Source organism: Equus asinus, unplaced genomic scaffold (genome assembly GCF_041296235.1).
Source record: "Equus asinus isolate D_3611 breed Donkey unplaced genomic scaffold, EquAss-T2T_v2 contig_3, whole genome shotgun sequence".
Taxonomy (NCBI): Eukaryota; Metazoa; Chordata; class Mammalia; order Perissodactyla; family Equidae; genus Equus; species Equus asinus.
The window spans coordinates 1,453,813-1,471,792 of NW_027224960.1; the positions used below are offsets into that span (position 1 = coordinate 1,453,813).

The 17,980-nt window shown below is 41.5% G+C and overlaps 1 pseudogene; it reads right to left on the reverse strand.

Moving 5' to 3' along the window:
- LOC139043593 (sodium/hydrogen exchanger 9B2-like) overlaps positions 1-13,542 on the reverse strand; it is a 55,126-nt pseudogene extending 41,584 nt beyond the window's left edge.
- Positions 13,543-17,980: the final 4,438 nt, after the last annotated feature.

A 17,980-nucleotide genomic window follows, 5' to 3' on the forward strand; every position in this document is an offset into this window, starting at 1 on the left:
AGAAGCATTCTAGGGTTTAGGCTGCGAACACAAAGCATTTCACAGGCTCTCTATTTCTGCAGTTTTATGTAGGGCTAGCTGCTAAAATGACTGGGAAAATTGGTAGTCACACCTACTGTACAAGCTTGGGGATTAAGAATGGGAGAATTGTTAACTGAGTGACAGAGAACGAAGAGGACACGTTGCTATCATAGATTTGGAAGTCCCTTCCTTAAGGAAATGGTTGAGACGGTCTACACTTGATCACAGATTTACCTGGGTTTCTTGATCCGTAGAGGCTATGTTATTCATCTCTGTGGATGGTGCCAAATCTTCATGTTCAATTGTCTTATCTTCATTCTCCATGATTGATAATTAAGAGTAAGATGATAGAGGGAAAAGGAACAAGATCTGTTCTGAAGGAGAAACAGTATAGATATAGAATAGCAATTTGGGATTTAAATAAATGAATCAGACAGCAATTTGAGCCATTTAAAGGAATGAATTGTACTTATTTTTCCCCTTAGAACTCTGAATGGCTAAGATATTTTAGATTATTCTTAACTTTCAATTGCTAATCTTTTCTTTGATTACAATATATTATCCTATTGCTTATCTACCTTTTTATCTCTCTTAAAAAAGCCCTTGTTGACCATCATATGTTCATGATTTCTCTCCCATCCTGTTTTTTGAGTTATACTTTACACATTCCAGGCAATATTACTGTTAAATTGTCCTCTGTAATGGGCCAACTTGATGAAGCAGGAAAGCTCCAGGTAATTTTCCAATGTTGATAGAGGAAATGAGTCACCAAAGAGAAATCTATGGACTCCATCATTTTCAGAGAAACCAGAGTCACTAATTCCTGCCTGGCTCTTACTTCTGAATTAAAGTAAAAAAATACAACATTGATTGAGTAGCCACAATGTCTTAGACACTATAAGTGCTATGGTAGTCTCCTGCTGGTTATTATGGGTAACTCAAAGATTGCCAAAACACATTCTTTGTTTTCCATAGGCTTATGGTATGCCAGGAAACATAAACTTATACCAAGTAACTAAAAACTTGTAGGGCAGACCTACAAGGTTGGCTTCGTAAACACCCACTTCAACCTTTTCTCCCCTGGCTGCCCAGGCTATAGAGGCTGAAAAGCCACATAATCCAATTCTTAGCCATGTTTGCAGCTAGAGGTAGCCATGTGTCCCAGCTCTATGTAATGAAACATAAGTGGGAGTCCCTGGGAAGGGCTTTCATTCCCAAATAATAAGGGAAGGACTTTTGAGAATCATACTGTTTACTTTTCACCTCTAACATTTCCCTTTCTCCTTCCTTGGATGCAGATACACTACCTGGGGGACAGCAGCCCTCTTTCCACCAAGAGAATAAAAAGCCTTATACCAAAGAGAGTACAGAAGTGGAGTGGGTTCCCTGATGACATCCTTGAGTTGCTGCATCAGTCTTGGGCTGCCAAGCTTTGAGGTAATGGTTTAAACCACTATTAGTCAAGTTTTCTTTTTACTAGTAACCAAAGTTATTCCTAATGCAACATGTATGATGAATATTATAGTAGAGGTACAAACTACAAACCTAGGTAGGACCAAAGGAAAAATTATGTAAGATAAGGGAAAATCTAATTCAACACATATTTAAGTGCCTAATATGTGCCAGGCACTATGCTAGGCCATAAAGACAAAGATTAATTAGACAGGACTCCTGCCTCAAGGAATCATTTTCTGTTTAACAAAGTGCCAAGATGTTTGAATTTAAAATTTCAAAGAAAATTATATCCTTTCCACCACGACCACCATCACCACCACCATTTTTCTTCCTTACAAAACACAGTGTTAGCCAGAAAGGCATCTCAAAGAACCTTCAGCTTGATTTTTATTATGTATAATAAACATATGCATATATGATGACATATTATATATATGTATATATAATTTTTTGAATTAAAAAACTTACTCCAAAATTTAGACTCATAATGAGAAAGAACAGCATTTTGACAGGAAAATGTTGGGCTCAGAAAACCCTTGTCTTAAGGGCATAGAAGCATGAAAGCCAGTGGGGTGTGAGGGAAACTTTGCTGCTCCCACTTTGCATGTAGGAGGAGGCTGAGAGTAACGGGGGAGGAGGGTAGAGATTTGGAATATCACGTCCAAAACCATGGGGCTTGGCCTTTACCCTCTGTAGAGAATGACCCTTCATCTCAGAGTAAGTGACCAGGTCTGCTGGCTCTGGAGTTGGACAAACCTGGGTCTGAAGTTCAGCTCCATCATATACCAAATCGCTTAGCCTCTTTCTAACTAATTCCTTATCTACAAAATGGAGACGAGTAGTTCCAACCATGCACACGATAAGCATCCAACAGTGTTGGTTATAAGCCACTCATATTCCTTCTCTCTAATTATCATAAATCTCTAAGAATCCTTCTGCTTTTCCTATTAACCTTGAAGAATTTATTACTTAAGCCCATTGATTTTCTTTGACCATATTTTTTACTTCTTTCTGTCAAGGCCAGCTTCTTGATTAGGTGGATGTAACACTCACCACTGTCATTTCTTCACCTTTTTCTTTAGTAGAATTACATAGAAACTCTTGGGCAGCGCCACTAGAACTACCTCCACCAAATTCTCAAAATCAGCCAATTATGCTACTTACGAAGAGTATTTTTAAACAGCCAACAAGTACAACTGATTATTTCTAGTAGAGATAAACTATTAACTAAAATGAAGCCTTTGAGAATTTATTTTATTAATGTTATTCTGGTCCTTTTTAACATAAATGATCAAAACTTGGTGTGTTGCACAGTATATGATATTTGTGGAAATACATAGTTTTGTGTTTCAAAAAAATTTCCCTATTCTCCCCTAAACTCCACCATGAATGCTAAACTACTTATCTGCAATCAGAGCAGTATTACAAAGAGGAAAGGTAAAATAAAATGCCAGTCTTTTAGTAAGTCCAGTAAAGCAACTTACAGCTGCTCAGCTTTGTTTATTCTCTGCTGTTTTCATTTCCAAAAGAACACGTAAGCTATCGTCAGAAACCCACTTAAATTTAGAAAAATCACAAAAATGTAACTTTTACTTAAAGCAACTGTGTTCATGGCATTTACTGTTCATAGTCATTGGATCTTAAAATTACAATAGTATATCACCTATTAAGAAAGCAGTTTTGGCAAAGAAATCAGAAAATATGCAGAAATGACTTTTTTTTAAAGACTGGCACCTGAGCTACCAACTGTTGCCAATCTTTTTTTTTTTTCTGCTTTTTAACTCCCCAGATTCCCCCCAGTATACAGTTGTATATTTTAGTTGTGGGTCCTTCTAGTTGCAGCATGTGGGACGCTGCCTCAGCGTGGCCTGATGAGCGGTGCCATGTCTGCACCCAGGATCTGAACCAGCGAAACCCTGGGCCGCCGAAGCAGAGCGTGTGAACTTAACCACTTGGCCACAGGGCTGGCCCCCAGAAATGACTTTTGAAGGGCCAAAAGAAATGTGATGAAATCCATTAAAAAGTAGAAAGTTTATACCCCTTACTCAGAGAGAGGCTCTCCAGTCCTCATTCAGAGCCCATTAACTCTTATTTTGAAAACAACTCTAATGACTCTGCTCATCTGGTTTCCAAACCCTCAGAAGATAAGACGTTATAAATTAAAACAAACAAATGAAGAGATTGTAAAGAAGCAAACTGACAACAGCACGAGTGACAGCTGACAGTGAAAGAGATGGAAAAGAGCAATCTAGGTGTACAAAACGTGGGGATAAATGTCTTTTCCACAGGAGTATTTACAGTTTTGTCCTGCCAAGTGTCTCTTCCCCTCCTTTTTTGGCAACAGCACACTAATTTTCTCTTGTGGAATCCACAGCTCCCCTAGTCTCCATCCATGGTTCATGTGAGGCTCACGTCATCCTCACCTCCCCAACCCCCTACTGCACCAATGTTCCAGAGAGGGGGACAGGCCTAGACAATGAGGAGCTCCTTCCCTGGTCACACTGACTGTTCTAGGCATGAGCAAGTGACTCATACCTGGCTAATGAGAGTCAGCTTTATGGTGTTTCCTGGAATCACTGGGAAAGAGCTTGCTTTCTTTTAGAGTTGCTAAGCCCAGACTTGCTGTTGACAATCTTTGTGACATATAAGAAAAGCCTTCCAAAGAATGATCATAGAGCAAAGCAGATTCTGAATATGCAAAGAGAGAGAGAGAGAGAGAGCTCCAGATTAATACTCATATTGTTGGTACACCTAGAAGCAGCTCCTTTCAGTTAGGTGAGCCAATTAATTCCTCACCAGTTCGAGCTGGGTTCCTGTCACTTGCCACCAAATGCATCCTTCATAAGAACCTTCATACCTGAACTGCCCTGAAAGATCCCCAGTATTATAAGAGATGTTTAGAAAGGTGATTCTACATCTCCAAGAAAAAGAAAAGAAAAGAAAAGAAAATGATGTGGAGATATTTTCTGTTATTAAAGGCATTAAAATATATAATACAATTTAGAGATTTTCTTTAAAGAGAATGTTAAAATAAGCAAAAATCTGGTATTCAATAAAATAGGTGTCAGTTATCCAAAAAATAAATTTAAGTGAAATGCTCTTTCTTTAAACAATGTTGGTTAAATAAAATACTCTAGTTAATGGACCTTAATTATTTTTTCATTGTGTTCACGGAAGACTTTTGAAGTCCTCAGTCCCAGGGAAGTTTTAAGAGCTGTTAAGCATCTGAGATGCTGAGTATCTGGGATGGAAAAATGAAAAAGTGGGGAAATTCAGAGAAACTAGGTGGTTTCCAAGAAATTAAGAATCACAGGGTAATGGAATAAAAAAAGTTGGAAAGGTCTTTAGAAATATCCTAGTCTAATCTCTTTAACATTCAAATGAGAAAACTACTGCCTAGAGAAGCTAAGTAACTTTTTCAACTAATAGCCAATGTCAGCCAAGCCTCACAGTAAAACCGTGTAAAAACTTGTGAAATGAGTTGGTTCTTTAATCTGTATCATTGACTTCATGCATCGCTACCAAATCACTATATTATATTTTTACATTTTTGCTATAATATTTTATTTAAAATCCCACTCATATATACTCATAGTTAATTCTAAGTTTGAAAACACATTCCACAAGAAGTTTGAAAACATCTTCTACAAGCAAATACAAATATTTTTATTTTCTACCTTGTATTATGTTCAGCTTTACTCTTTCCCATTGTTAGAAATGTTAATAGAGTTTATTATGAATAAAAAATTGTACTAACCTAAATGGTTGTACAACATTGGTGACAAAATGAATGGAACAAGAACTTTTGTCCTATTCTCATGACAAATATTATTTACATATTCTCAATTAATAGTTAACTGGCTGACACCTTGCCACTTAACCATGTCTTAAGATTCTAAGAATTAAGGAGGTTTTCTTTTAAAAAAATCCAGTTAAGCTGAGAGGCTTTGAGAGATTTTTGTTTATCAGAAAATTACACTGAGAACTCGGAAGATATTTTAGATAAAAGCGCCTATACACAGAAACAAGTTTTTTTCTGCTTCTCCATCAAGGTAGTGCCTTATTCAGACTGATATCACAACCTGTACACTATATTAGGAAAAAAAACCTATCCTGCGTCAAATGGTGAAATTTTATAGATTTCATAAATTCAGTAAATAACATGAATTTAATCAAATTCTGTGACTCAAATACAGATTTCAATAGAAGAAGGAGGTTTGACCTGAGCCCAGGGACGTGGCTGCTAAGACCATCTGCCTGTCCACTTGCATGTAGGTCAGTAGGTCAGGTGTCACCTGCATACACACGCCAACGGCTGCTGACTCTCTAGCATTCTTAATATACAGAATTTCCTACAGGACTGACCCAAACACTTAGAAACAATCTTGGCTCAATTTGAGCTTTGCTTTCCAGTATTACGGATATATGCCACCAAAATCATAGAGCTGTGGACCTGAACAGTTTCCTTAGTCTTTCCTCCAAACCTGAGAGAAAACTGCACATCAAGAAGATGAGCAGTTCTGTATATGAGTATGGATGTAAATAGAGAAAAAAGGTCTGTTAATAGTAGTTGCCTTTGGGGTGGAAAATGGAATTGAAGAGGTTGAAATTTCATTTTCATTCTCTATATTTCTGTACTGTTAGGATTTTTACAAGAAGACTTTCTTACGCAATTTAAAATACATTGAAAAAATTTATGCAATTCTTAAAGCTTTAGAGAAAAGGAATACAGCTTTCCTTGGTAACACTATTTTTCAGAGATAGAATCTCGTCATTTGACTTTAGGTAACTTAATCCCACCCGCTACAATTTAAGGTCATTTTTGTTTTTGTGGTTAAGAAAATGGAGAACTGCCTAGAATCTTCTACAGCAGTTTTCAAATATTTCTTAAGCCAAAAATCTTTCACCAAATGAAACCTTTTCCTGAAACCCAACAAATGGGACAGAGAAAAGGTGGAGCTGAAGGAGCCTATCACTTGCCCTGCTCCTTCTGGCAAGTGAAGCACAATTAAAACCCTTTTGTAAACACGCTTTCACATAGAGGAGATGTTTGTTAAATCAGCCTTCTCTTTTTCAGGTTATCTTATTAATCTAAATGTTTAAAGGTGCTTTCTGCGGGCTGGCCTGGTGGCACAGTGGTTAAGTTCACACGTTCCACTTCGGTGGCCTAAAGTTCCCCAGTTCGGATCCCAGGTGCGGACCGACATGCCACTTGTCAAGCCATGCTGTGGCAGGCGTCCCACATATAAAGTAGAGGAAGATGGGCATGGATGTTAGCTCAGGGCCAGCCTTCCTCAGCAAAAAGAGGAGGACTGGAGGCAGATGTTAGCTCAGGGCTGATCTTCCTTAAAAAAAAAAAAGTGCTTTCAGTAATATTTCAGAGGAAATAAAAGAACTATGATTTGCAAATGTCCAAAGGCTTACTGCTATCGACTGAATTACTGCTAAAAGATCATTACATGGATAAAGGCTGATTATTCCTGTTGTTTGTTGTCTGTGATATGGACTGTCCAACATTTACTGGGATGTTCTTATTGAGAATTTACATATATTGTTGGAGTACAATATGTGCTGTATTCGTACATTTGAAGGAGCATCTCCAGGACTGTTCATGAAGCCTTCTATAATGATTACAATGATAAACATCACCTACCTTCGGGGTTTATCCATTCACGTGTTGAAAGGGGGGGTTCTCAGTCTCACGCAGTACTTCTATATAGAACATACAGAAACCTTCCAGTTCCTGGGTCCTGCTAACCAACTCTGATCTAAGGCTCATTTTTCCAAAAGGAGCACTGCCCAGCCGTGACGAATTCAGATCAAGTGAAGAGTAGGGCTTAAAATGTCCTTGATAAATAAGTACTGAAACGACTGAGAATGTTTTCCTGAACAAGAACGACCTCATCTGAAAGTGTTAGCGTGCCAACCACATGGGACCAAGTTATCAGAGAAAAACAACTGCTCTGCTGTTTGGTTAACTGATACAGACACGTAAAGTAAAACACTGTATAATGAGATATGAATGAAAGGAAATTATCCCTAGGTAAGAAAGGACCCAGTACTTGCTTTTCTCCTTTGTAATCTCTCTCCTCACCTAGGAAAAAAGCATTTAATTGAAAGTTTAAAATATTATTTCTAGGCCTACTACAATCAGAATCTCCAGAGACTGAACCCCCCAAGTGTGGCAGACAGGACTTACTAACTACCTAAAACCACTGCTCAGGCATGCCGGTGGGGCCCTCCTCCACCCCAAGGGGTAAATCACAACTGGGCTAAATCAATCTCTCTAACACCATTCCTCTCTGCCGGCTGGTGGTTCAGAGCTGAGCGTAATTCACTCTGTCCAATGAAGTTTGTGAGCAAGGCTATTGGAGGCCACTGGGTAAGACTCCTAATAAAAAGACAGGGAAGCAAGAGAACCCTCTCCTCTTTGTGCCTTTAAATTGTGTGTGTGTGTGTGTGTGTGTGTGGAAATGGAGCTGTGGAGGGGCACTATGTTTCTTGGAACTCTAGCAGCCATCATTCACCCATGAAGAAAAAGGCAAGATTGGCTCATAGAAAGTGACCTAGAGCCTGATATCACTGGGGACCGAACAAACCCTGGACGCGCTTACCTTCAGACATCTTGTTGTGTGGGAAAAATTAAACCTGTATTTTTGAAAGTAATTTTGGCCAAATATCCTGTTACTTGCAGCCAAAAGCACCCTAACCAATCCAACAGGTGATTCTGACGCAGAGCCAGCTCTGAGAAGTTCTGATGAGGAGCAGTGATGAGGGACCTTTGGCTCACACATATCTATCTCCCTAGCTTCTTGACATGGTGCAAAATCTTCAGAGGACACACAACCAGAACACTGCCTTTGTATTGATATATCTCAACAAATAAACCGAAAATAACAATTTTAGTAGCTAAAGACCAATACCAAGGTTTTTAGGACCACCCTTTTAGTCAATAGAGATCATATACATTGTAAAGTTGTATATTTTCCCTCCCCATCCCTGAAGTTCATTTGTAATATTTGAATATCGAATTAAAAAAAATTGGGCTTATAAACATGTGATTGTTTTCTAAATTTCTACCCATGAAACAAACAAAACAGTAACACAACACCACTACCATCCCTGCCTGCACTTCCTTTTTGCTCTCTCTACTTGGTAAAATTCTATCAGTCATTCAACATTTAACTTACAAGTCACCTTGTCAATTAGTATTTCCTAACTCCACATAGACTAGCTCTGTCCCTCTTTCTTCTCTCTGAGGACTCACTCACTTATTTGACAAACATCTATTAAGCTCTTGCTATGTTCTAGTCCTTGTGCTGGGGATTCAAAAGTAAACAGTCTGACATAGTTCCTCTACTCAGAGGTTAAAACCTAATCAGAGAATGACAGATCATTCCTTAAGCAACCATAATAGAATGTAGTAAGTTTCAATTTGGGGCACATAAGACAGCAACCCCATCACTTCAAAATCAGTGACGTTCATCAGACTTTCACTGGATAAGATACCAAGATGACTGAGACGCAGTCTCTATTCTTTAAGGGAGGCACAGAGACTGATATGTGTTCATCAAACCAGTTTCCCCTGCTGCCTGCGCACACAGGTATTTGACATTTCCTAGCCTCTCTTGCAAGTCAGTGTGGCATGTTACTGAGCTCTGGCCACAGGACGTGGGCATGAACAATGTCTGCTACTTCTACTCTTCACTTGTAAGAAACCTCTCATGCAGTCTTCCACATACCCTCTCTTTTCCTGTCCATTGCCTGGAAACTAAGGACTCGACGGTCTTAGGGGATGGCACAGCCATAATATAAAAAGAGTGTGGGTTCCTGAATCACTGAGTAGAAGGCCACTAGCTGAACACCTGATTGAACTTTCCATGAGGGAGAAATAAGCTGCCTCTGTGTTGTTACTGAGATTTTGAGTTTATCTGTTATAGCAGCTAGTGTTACCTCAAGGTAATTTAATTGTGATGTGAGAAGTACAGTCACATAGTTAAATGGAGAAAGGAGGTATTGCCTACTTGGCTGGGGTCAAGCCTTGAAAGAGGACCCACTCTTGTGAAGAAAATAAAGACCAGTACAGGCAGAGAAACCACAGGATTAAAGGATGAGAGGTGAAAGAGAATGTGTCTGTAGGGAACTCTGTGTATATCTGCATCAACTACACCATAAACGGCAAGATGCGGAGTGGTTAGAGGACAATGGGATTAATCCTTACTGTAAATCCTGTGTCACTGCCTCCTAGTTGGGCCATTTGGGGCAAGTTACTTAACCAGTACAGATAAGTTTCTTCATCAGTAAAATGGTGAAAATGCCTATGTCACAGAAAATCTTAAAAAAGTACTAAGTACATCATGCAGTCCCAAAATAGTCCCCTCAATGCTTTCTCCTCCTTTTATAGGATTTTCCCTGAGAAGAAAGCATACATGTGCTGAAGGGACACTGGTAAATTCAAACCTTTCAGTCCTTCATGTAAAGCACAGAAAAATAAAGGAATGGATTTCGAAAAAGGCAAAGAGCTTTTATGATATCAACAAGATATCTTTAATAACTTTATAAAGCTGTTAAAAACTCTTTAGAACTTATCATAATTGTGCTTTCTTTAACATGCAGGATACATGACTCTAAAAACACTGAGAACACCACCGCCTCACACAAGTGCATATACAGGCAGCTCCATTCCCCACATACTGTGTTCCTAGGCTTTGTGTGCAAAAGATGTAAATCCTTTCCCCTAGAGGAAACATCTGTTCTATCATTGGGGTCTGTGAGCAGCCTATCAATTATCAATAGGACTAGGAAACAGTTGGGCATGAACCAGATACTCAACAATTTCTTGTTACAGAATACATTCTGTAAATGTTTTAAATGAAGAAGGCGTTTACATTATATTTGTACAGCAAGAGATGTCAGAGATAATCTAGTCTATGCGTAACAAACTCAAATACCTTCAGGGATAAACTCAATGTGGGGTCTGCAGCACCCGGTGAGGGCACAGCCCAGCTGAAGGCATCAGATCACTGCAGGCCCCTGGGCCTCATCTCATGTCTTCACTTCCCATCAAAAGAAACTGAAGAGATTAGGTTTAGATGACTCTTGGAGGCTACAGAGCAAACATATTAATGAGTCAGCGCAGAAAATAGAAACCACTCCAGGTATTTTAAGCAGAAAGAGATTCTACAGGGAATTGAGTGAACTGTTGAAAAGGCTAGAGAGCAGGGTCTACGCTGGGCCTCCAGGAAGGACTTCTAGAACACTAGTAACTGAACCACTGGGGAATGTACTATTTTTGCCTCAATCAGGAGACCCCACAGGGACTACAGCGTTCAAGAACAACACTGTAGCTGAGACCCAGAGAGGCTGGGATCTGGAAGCTGCCTGGACAGAGAACACAGAAGATGTTTCCCACCTCCCTCAACCACCTCCGGACAGCCAGAGAGCTGGTGCTTCAACACGACAACGCTGACCTGGCTGTCCCTGCTGCTGTAAGGCCCTCCCAACACCCACAGTTCTGGAGACTGGACACTCGCATCTCCTGCACCGTCCTTGTCAACAGAAATTCGCCAAAAATAGCAGGGAGATGCCTCTGCCTCATCCCTGCCTTCGAAATCTCAGGCAAGTCATCTACTTGCCAGACGCTAATTTTACATCCAGAACTCTACCTGCGAGGGAGTCTAGGAAATACTTTAGCTTTCCAGTTTCGCCTGTACAAAGAGGCATACAAGAAGCAAGCAGGAATGGATGTGAGGGCCAAACTTCCACATCCAGGATAGCAACTTTTGGTGTAGGCCCCAGGGCTCAGACCTACATCATCGACCTTTTCCCACTTATTCTACAATGCCTTCTAGGGAAATCCTAAAAAAAGGAAAAAATTAAAAAATAAAAATACAGGCAAAATATGCTGGAAAATATATTATGCGATTCAGTCACTTTGCTCACATCATTAGCATACCATGAATCCACTACCTAATTTTTTGTTAGGTATATTCTGATCCATTGGATTTTGAGTTACTGAATGGCAGAAACTTTATTTAATTCATATTTGTATCTCCTGTCCCCATGCCTGCGTGGCCCAGAGAAGACACACGGGTACTTGCTGAATTGAAACGTTACATTCTTGACTTGGAGAGAAACAGTAAACTAGAATTTCACGAGAGCACTTTGTAGCAGCAATAACTTCAGGCGGAGGCCCCATTAGAGAGATGGAGTGGGGTTGAAAAGGGCTTTTAGTCTTTCAGTGGAAACAGAGGTTGACTTGTCTCAGTAGGGTATCTGCCTCTCTCTATCCACTCATGTTATCCATTTCTTGACCGGAGGCTAAAGGAAATGTGGCTTCCTGCTGTTAATCTTCTAGGGCAACAAGTACACCAGCTTCTAGGGTGAGATAACAGGCTGCTGCCTGGGAAGTACAGTCACTTGACATGTTGATAGTTCTGAGAAATGCGTTCTCGGGCAATTTTGTTGTGCAAGCATCAGAGTGTACTGAAGCGGAACAAAATGTGTGACCCCAAAATGTGTTCTTTCAACATGAACATTATTTTAGGATTATTTGTAAGAAAAAAAAGACTCAGAGGTTTTTCTTGTTACCTTCACTTTAAGCGCCTAAAAGTGATACAAAAACCTGTCTCAGGAAGCGAGCTATGTCACCTTGGTGTGACAAGAACGAGGCAGTAGAGCGGGAGGAGCCTAGAAAAGCCTGTTTGCTGGGCTCCCCTCTGTCTTCTGTTTCTGCGTGGCCAAACACTTGTTTTCCAAATGTTTGCTCCTTTTCTCCTACCTGTGAACTGCCTTCCTACCCTCTGAAGCCCCTGGCTCTCCCCACCCCCAACATCTTTTGTCTTCAGCTGAGGATGGCATTTAAGGCGAGGGCCTCGGCCATTTTGGCAAGTTACTTGTTTTCCTGGGTTTCTCTCGTGTACACACGCTATTAGGCTTTCCTTCTCCCGTTAGAGTCTCTCGTGGCGATCTGATCATAGAGCGGCCAGAAGAGCCAGAAGGCAGAGGAGCATCTCTCCGCGCCCCGCAGCGCGCACGCAGCCCCGGCGGCAGAGCCCGCACCGCCGGCTGCAGGGCCGCTGACGCCCCCGCGGGAGGCCCGGGCAGCACGGCCGCCCCCAACTCGACAGTGGTGCCGGCTCCAGCGGCGGCGTCTGGGCGCAGCGGCACCTCGGCCCACAGGAGCCACACCCTCCGGTTGTTTTAAGAACTAAAATAAACGAGAGAAACCCACGGCAGCAACAACTAACAAGTGAGCGCGCACACAGCCACGCACCCCAGGGCCGCGCCCGCCTCCGCGCCCCCGGCCCGCAAGCCCTGAGGCCCCGCCGGTTCCGCTTACCCTGGCGTCTCGGGGGCCCAGCTCGCGGCCCGCGGGGGGCCCGGCTGCGCCGCGGCTCAGGGACGGGCGGGCCCGCGGGGGACCCGGCTGCGCCGCGGCCCAGGGACGGCCGGGCGGGCGCCCGCACGCATCGCCCCAGGCGGCGCCCCGCCCTCTCGGCGCGGGAGACCCGGGCGGGCCCGCGGCCTCCACGGGTCCGGGGCTCGGCGGCGCGGCGCTGGCGGCCTTAGGCGCTGTGCGGGCGGGGAGCCGGCGGGAAGGGTCGGGCGAGGCCGCGCGGGGAGGGCGGGCCGGCAGCCCGCGGCGGGGAGCCCGGTTCCCGGGCCGGGCCGTCGCGCGCTCCGGGCGCACCGCGGCGCGTCTTCTCCGAGGCGCCGCGAGAACAGGACCCTTGCAGCGAGCGGCGTGGCGGGCGGCTCGTCCCCTCGGCCGCGTGTTGGCTCGAGCCTCCCGCTGGCCCGCGTGGATGCTGCGGTGCCGGCGGCAGCCCGCGTCCCTCCCCTCCCCTCCCCTCCCTTCTGCTTCGGGTCTGCCTTCCCTGATCGACCCCGCCACCCGAGTGTGAGCCTGGGCGCGCGCCCCTTCCGGGGCATTTCCATGTCCTTCAGAAATAAAGAATTTCTTACCTGTTTTTTACTCCTTTAAGCAACTGCCAGTTTTAATCACCGCTGTTCAGGCGAGACAGACAGTGTCCAGGACCGTCCCCAGCAGACAGGAGCCGCTCCTCCTCGTCTCTCAGGTGCTCCTTTGTGGACAGGATGGAGGAACCCAAGTCCCGTCCCATGACCTGGCTCAGGCCGTCTACAATGGTTATTTTCCTACACTGACTCTTCCTCCCTAAAGCTTGAAAGGCTTCTGGTGACATCCAGCTTCCTCTTACCACAGGAGTGAAATGTATTTTTCCTTTTCTTTCAGTCATATGCTCCTCATTGATCCATCAACCTGATTAATTAACCTTACTTTAGAGAACATGAACTTTTGGGCTCCAGTTTACTTTTATTGTTGACACTGTTTTATAGTTCACAGTTAGCTCTGAGAGAACTGACCCTGAGGGTCATGTGTTAATGTTAGAATCCACTGCAATTATTATAACAAAATGTTATCCTTTCATTGTCCATTAAAAATTTCCTTGTTAATATTAATTAACATTCTAAGAGAAAAGACTGCTCATTTATTATCTATATGTGCATCATACCATTTGGTCTTTTGAGGTAGCTACAAATAAAAAACAAACACAAAACGCTAAAACTAAAAGAACAAGAAAAAACTTCCTAGTACTCTCTCATACATGAATTTACTTGAACTTTTTCTTGGAACTTTTATTTTCTTTAGTTTTGTTTCCTGTTATATGATTCATTTATATTTATTTATCCAGAGACTATTTCTAAGTTTTATATCCTCCTGTCTGTTATCCTGGAATTTGGTGAAGAAATCTATACTTAATCTAAAAAATATCCCTCAAACTGATGATACTGCTGATGCAGATCAAGGCTGCCCGCTGGAGAGAAGCCCAAGGCGTCCTGGCCTACATACCGATCTACATCATCCTCCGGGAAGCACAGGACATCCTGACCTCATTGATCTGATTCTTACCCAAAGTTCTAGGACCACCCAATAACCAGAGCCACCTGCAAAGACACCATTTTAACATTTTTTTCATGATCTTTCCTTTGTCTTGTAAAGAAATAACTCACATACCTATGCCTTATAAATTTAGCCCTACCGTCAACCCATTGCAGCCCTTCACCTCCCCTGGGTCCTGTCCCCATGCTGCAGCTCTTCACCGCCCCTGGGTCCTGTCCCCATGCCTGCAGCTCTTCACTGTCCATGGGTCCTGTCCCCATGCTACTCCATGCTATTCTCTTAATAAAAGAGCACTACTGCCAGACCTCGAGAGTCCAAGAAATCTTTCTTTTGACTCCTCGGCTCGCCAAGCCTGCATCACTGCGTTAGTTAACTATTATGTTTCTTAGGCTCATGTCAAATGTCATTGTTTATTTTAATAAAGATCTTTTAGTTAGACTAAGAAAATAGTACTTAATTACAAGTGATAACATCCATTAAGTATAAACACCTGATGATTATTTTTATTTTATATAACAGACCAACATATAGTTCTGAATAGTCTATAGTTCTTTTAACATAAGTTAGTGAAGCCAAACTCCTTCCTACCTTTGCTGTTCATTTATAACGGTGTAAAAATTTTAAATTAGTATCCACATACAGACCAATGCAGACCTGAACAAAAACATCTGAATATTGGGAAATAGAAATGAATACACTTTTCTTTTAAAAAACTTACTTTTTTCCTTCATATTTTAATTTTATATGCTTACAAATTGAGGCTTATTTTAAAAACTATTCTTTTGCTGTGATGTTATTAAGCTACAATGATTTCAAAAGAGATTAATATATTTAAAGAATCAAATTCTTGTGAACAATGACATCCTTAAAAAGGGCTTGTTTTCATTAATATTCCATTAATACGAAAGAGATGATGAGTGAGTTTTCTTCATAGCCGGGTTTACAGTGTATAGGAAGGGCCTGCCTTCCCAGCAAGGAGATCCTGAATCACAAGCTCCAGCCTCCATCAATGATGACAGGATTACCTGTGATGTAGGCAGACTGTAGTGATAAACACAAGGAGACCCAACAATTAGCCAGGTTTAACACAGGTTGTGTTTCTTCAATTTTTGTATGACTGAGATAACTAAACAATTTACTCTCCTGGTAACAGGAAACTTCACTTAACAAACAGAATTTAGGAAAATTAGAATTAAGTTTCGGGTGATTTAAAACTTCTGAGTGTTCTTGTGATCCAGAGCTAAGTGGCCTCTAGCTGGTGTTTGAGCATGTATCACATTCTACGCAGGGGCTATTAGGTATTTGGTCTCAGAATCAGAAAATTAAGCAGTTTGGTGATATATACCCATTCTCCAAATTAGGATAAAGTCGAGGCTAAAATAGTACACTTTAATTTTGAGACTCAGAACTATTCTAAACTAGCTGAGTTTTATGCCACTAATAAACTTTTGAACATAATCAAGTGTGTCAGTCATAAAGTGGTGGTGTCAATTTACAAATAGAATTGTTTTAAAAGATGGTGTATATTTAGTTGGTCAACATACACAGGTAATTCCACGAACTGGAGCATGCTAAATGTGTTTTTAAAATTTATGTGAATACTAATAATTATCTATTGAACTACAAAAAAATATTCTATACTAACTTCAGACATCTAAATCTGTGTAAAACTAAAGGAGTTAAAAATATTACTGTTTTTTCCCCACAGAATTTTTCATTTTCTAAAGAATTCAAGGTGAAGTGATCCTTGTGGTAGAGGTTTAACAGTCTTTTAACTTAAACATGGATAATAAAGACTCTAATTTGTGTTCTTAGTTTTAAACTCATCTAAAGCCTGAGACAATGGAAGAGGCAAGAAGGAAAGACATCATAATAGAAGAACAGAAATTTTTTTTTTTAGGAAGAGTAGCCCTGTGCTAAGATCTACTGCCAATCGTCCTCTTTTTTTTTTTTTTTTTTGCTGAGGAAGACTGGCCCTGAGCTAACATCCATGCCCATCTTCTTCTACTTTATATGTGGGATGCCTGCCATAGCATGGCTTGACAAGCGGTGCATAGGTCCACACCTGGGATCCAAACCAGTGAACCCCTAGCCACCAAAGTGCAGACTGCAAACTTAACTGCTGCGCCACCAGGCTGGCCCCAAGTTCAATATATGAAAACGGATCATATAAAGCAGATAAATCAGTTTATCAAGAAACAACCCCAATTCCCTCAAGTTTTTTTAAAAAGGCAAGTTCTCTGTTTTATATATGGACTCCTCTGGTCTCCTCTAAAAGGCCAATGGTCCTTTTGTTGCACATTTCAAGCCAGAACATTTCTAAATATTTGGTAACTTAAGTTCTGGCTAAACAAGGACAATTTAGCTTATCAGCAGTACCTCAAAATCAAGTGAGCTCTTCTGAAGATATAGATTCAGAGAAATCACAAAAGCCAATGTATGCTCCATTAATCAAATGCCTAGCAATTTCCCCAGCTATTAACAGCTGTTGTAATAGTTCTGACAAGTAGTAACTGCTCTGTCACTAAAACATTTCAACCCTTCTATCTGCCACATTCATCAACCACCTCATGTGCACCAAATCACTGTAAAGAGGAGCTAAGTGGCCAGTGACACACCTCTCTCCTGCCTGCTCCCTTTTCCTTCTTTCTGCTCACACGTTAGTTTCCAGGGCATGTAACATTTCAAGACATAACATAGGGGGATATTCTTGTGCTCTATTCCTTATAAATGTAGTTTCTGCCTTCACAGTTGTAAGCCATTTAAAAATATACAATAGCCATTAAGGAAGAAACTGGGGGGCTGGCCCGGTGGCGCAGTGGTTAAGTTCGCACATTCCGCTTCTCAGCGGCCCGGGATTCGCTGGTTTGAATCCTGGGTGTGGACATGGTACCGCTTGGCATGCCATGCTGTGGCAGGTGTCCCACATATATAAAGTAGAGGAAGATGGGCACGGATGTTAGCTCAGGGCCAGGCTTCCTCAGCAAAAAACAGAAGGACTGGCAGTAGTTAGCTCAGGGCTAATCTTCCTCAAAAAAAAAAAAAAAAAGGAAGAAACTGGTTACTAAATAGATGCAAAGTGGAAAGAGACAGAATTAGGAATTTCCATATATGATGACAAACAGTAAAAATTCATAGGAAAAGAGTCAGTGGGATTCTTCTAAATAAGTTTCCAGTAAAACTAAGAACACCAGATGCCAATTCTGTGTCTCCTGGACACAATTATATCTGGTTAACTCTCTCCCCATTTCACCTGAAGCTCTCATGATTTTGGAGGTTCGTTTGATTTACACTTAATCAAGGCTTCCCCAACTGTAATTTTTGAAAGTAACTGTTTCTCATAAAATTGAGTGATTTAATTTTTTTCCATCCTCCATTTTATTTGCTACAAGATTTGGTGACATATAAACTTGAATGAGGAAGAGTTAGTGGCTCAGATCAAAGTGGTCTTTCTTTGAGCAAATTAAATCAGAACTTATCCCTACCTCGTAAATGCAGCAACTTAACGATCATATGCTGTAACTCTGTAAAATGACATTACTTGATGAGCAAAAATAGCGGGCCAATGTGATTGAGAAT